Genomic DNA, 3,924 nt, shown 5'->3' on the forward strand with positions numbered 1-3,924 from the left:
CTCACAGGAACATCTCAGGTATAATCTTAAAATATCTTCTAGTTTCCTGAATGAAATCATTGACCTGGCAATTAAATCAAAGACCTGGCAAGACATCGCACCTTGAGATTGAACAGGCTGATATAAGAATGGAGAGGTTGTGGTCTGCTGCAAGACACATCTGAGCAGGGGCAGGAGAGTGGTTTGTGCTGAACCATTCAGTGCATGCTCTGTGATCTTTCCCTGTGGTCCCTGGACGTCCTTCCTATAAGAGATGACGCTCATGCCTTCAGCGGCTCCCCTGTGATCTACCAAAACTCCCAAAGCAGTGTGAACAAAGGGACTTTCCTGGAGTGACAGGGAAGTCCCTAAATTTGGTTGCATCGTCAAGAGCACACTGTGCTATGATTCTCCTGAAGAAATGCTCTGTGCCTGTAATGAGAGAGCTCAATTCAAATGTGACAACACGTTTTCTACCTAAGATCCTAGTAAAAGTTACATAAAAAATATGGTATTCCTTTCATTTCAGTAAAATAATAAAAATGTGGCAGTGTGTGGTGTAAGTGAAGACTGTGCAGAAGAAATAAACACACTACCAGCAACACATAGCTCATTGGCTGGCAGTTGGGAAGCCCTGAGAAATGGTTCCCAATGTCATGATGGTGCTGTCCTTCTGGTCACCTTCATCAACTCCAGGACTGGTGAGGGAGCATTCTAATGGGACTCCCATTCCAGGATCATGGATGAAGTGTCTATGGCAAGTAGGTTGAGAATCAAAGGAAAGCAAAACTGGAACTGAGTCTTTTGGGATCCCCAAGTACAGCCAAGTACCCGAACTTAACTGCCCTCTTAGCTGAAATGTCATATGTTGATATCCTCCCTTACAGCTACCCAAAGTGTCCAATTTGTCTTTGTGATTAGGGAACGATGTGTCTGATAGTCCTTCCTCCATGGGCTCTTTTCCTCAGAATCACTGCCTTACTCCACATCTCTGCTGGGTCATGGGCAAGGAAATTCAGAACCAGCTTGCCACCCTGCTGGGGACCTAAGGAAGCCTTAGGCTCTGTTCTCAAAAGCGAAATCCGTGCCAGATAGCAGGAGTTTATCTTATACAGGCAACCATGGGAGGGTAGGCAGCTGTGGAGTCACTGCCCTGGAAGCACCAATCTGAAGGGACAGAGGCACAGGATGATTATTTACTATGATCTACCCTGAAGGAAGAATTTGCAGAGTTCATGGTTAGCCAGAGTGTTCCGTGGTATCCAGATCTTTAAGAGCATCCTAATAGGAATGAGGGAAGAAGAGGTGAACATGAGTGTCTACGATGATTGTGGTCCCTTCCTCCATTCAGAAGGAAGCTTATGTGTACGATTCATTCATTTCTTCTCCCTTGCTTTTAAAGACCAATTGCTTTTTATGTCCATTATTTATGGTGGTTCAAATTAGCATTTGAGACATTTATTTGTACATGCTATATCAATAACTTCAATTACACTCCCTTTGTTGGGCAACCATCAATCAACATGATCCACATGCAAATTTTTTTCATCTCCCCAAAATGAAACTCTGCACACAGTAAAAGCACACCCTATAACTCCAACCCCATAACCAAAGCCAACAAACTGCAAAAGTACTGTGCCCATGTGGCAGCATTCAGAGGAGCAGGTGTTTACGACTATGGCTTCTCCCACCTGCATCCAACTGAGTGCCTCAGGTCCTGATATAGACTTTTCCACTGTGCAACATCCTTAGGGAATTTTTAATGTCCCTGTTCCTCAGGCTGTAGATGAAGGGATTCAGCATGGGGGTGACAATTGTGTACATCAATGAGGAAGCCACACCCTTTGTGGGAGAATGTGAAACAGCTGACCCAAGGTACACTCCAACACTTGTTTCATAAAATAAGCAAACAACTGAGAGGTGAGACCCACAGGTGGAGAAGGCTTTGCACTTCCCTCCTGGGGATGGAATTTGCAGAATGGAAGAAACAATCTTACAGTAAGAGAACAGAATTATTGAGATGGGAAAAAAACCCAAACATGGCAGAAACAAAATATGTGACTATGTTTTTGGTGAAGGAATCAGAACAGTCAAGATTAAGGATTTGAGCAGGTTCACAGCAGAAATTATAAATGTCCACATTCTTGAAGTAGGCAAACGGTAGGATGATCAGATTGTGCAACTGGGAGTCCAGAAGGCTAAGTAAAAGTGACAGAAAAACAAAGAAGACACAGTGGTGAGGGTTCATAATAACTGCATAACGCAGTGGGTGACAGATGGCCACATACCGGTCATAGGCCATCACAGTCAGAAGTAGGTCATCCATACATCCAAAAATGGTAAGGAAAGACATCTGTGTCAAGCAGCCCACATAGGAGATGTCTGTGCTGTGAGTTAGGATGTCCACAATCATCTTTGGGACCGTGGTGGAGATGAAGCAGATGTCAGCCAAGGACAGGTTGGAGAGGAAGAAGTACATTGGGGTGTGGAGGTGGGAATCAGAGTTGACAGCCAGGATGATGAGCAGGTTCCCAAGCACATAGATAGGAACAGTCCAAAGAGGATGGGCTGCAGGTCTGGATCATTTGAGAGTCTCAAGAGATGGAATTCTGATATGCATGTTAAATTTTGTGTTTCTACATTGCTTGGACACCTTTGGCAAAATAAAAATAATAAATATTGTGGGCAAGAAGAAGTAAATTAATCCACGCAGTACTCTCTATATATTTTAATTCCTTTGGCAATGTTTCTCATTTGTGACAATCCCAACTTTTGAACTATCTCAATTAGTGTTATTCACTTTCTTGTTTGCACACCTACTTTAAGAGGCTCAGTTGAACACTGTTTAAAGACCAAGAACATTAGAGATTAACAACTTCAGGATCACATTACAATATGACCTATTCTTTTGAGAAAATAATAGAGAAGAAGTAAGTCTTCCTGCTTTCAGGGGGAAAGAAATCATCATAAAGGAATTTAAGAAGCATTGAAATTTACCTTATTTTTATCTGAATCCAAGGTACAGCATCTCTGTACTTGGAATATACATTACAAACTCTGCAAGATTTAGGACTGCCTTATAGTAATACTACTGGAGCTGACAGTTCACAATCAGAAAACATAGGTACATGCCAGTTATCTCCCAGAAGGTTTTCTTCATTGTTGGGTTTCTAATTTCCTTCCTTTACGCAAGTGCTCACTCAGAATTTGATTGCCTTTTAAGAAGTATTTAGTATTTAATTCCTATCTCTAATGGTAGTGAACATCAATTTTTATAAAAGGTGTTTGATTAAATGTACATAATCTTATGATGTTGCTGACAAATGCGTAATACAGCGTTAATGTAGCATGCACCAGTCAATGATCAAAAAAATAATGAAATTCTTCAAAAGTATTATCTTTTATTTCTTCTTAATTTTAATTTTTCATTTTATTTTTAATTTAATTTTATTTTTGTCACTTTCTTATAAACTCTGTAGTATAACTGTTTTTACGACCACTCTTGGCTTTTTACATTTTTTTCTTGACCCTCTTTTCTGTGGTAATGTGGGAGTGATCCTTCATTTTGGAATCACGAACCATTTCATTCACAGTGGAGGACTTCAGGGCCAGAGATGTATCCATGGCCCAAGTTTCAGTCCTGACGTTCTTATCCCTAGTTAGTAGATTTTTCACAGGGATCCTTCCTGATCCTGGATTCCTAGTCTCTTATTCCAGCTACCTGAAGGCAATTGGGGGTCATTATTTTGTTCATACTAATTGTGATAAAGTTTGATAATAATGCAAACCAGGAAAGCAGAGGAAATGTTGTAAACAACTTAGCAATTTCTTTATTTGTAACATGCCGAAAGTACGTATTTTATGCAGATATTTAACAAACTTTCTATTAATCCTCAATTGCAAAGAGTAATGGAGTCCAGCACCATTTTCCATTATATTTGCCTG

The 3,924-nt window shown here is 40.6% G+C and overlaps 1 pseudogene across 1 annotated transcript; it reads right to left on the reverse strand.

Moving 5' to 3' along the window:
• Positions 1 to 1,689: 1,689 nt before the first annotated feature.
• On the reverse strand, positions 1,690 to 3,603 carry LOC306646389 (olfactory receptor 7E178-like; annotated as a pseudogene). The gene is made up of 2 exons: positions 3,494 to 3,603; positions 1,690 to 2,632 (listed from the first exon to the last, which is right to left on the reverse strand). The product of its transcript is annotated as an olfactory receptor 7E178-like (transcript).
• Between the last annotated feature and the right edge of the window lie 321 nt (positions 3,604 to 3,924).

Source organism: Sciurus vulgaris (assembly GCF_902686455.1).
Source record: "Sciurus vulgaris genome assembly, chromosome: 16".
Taxonomy (NCBI): domain Eukaryota; kingdom Metazoa; phylum Chordata; class Mammalia; order Rodentia; family Sciuridae; genus Sciurus; species Sciurus vulgaris.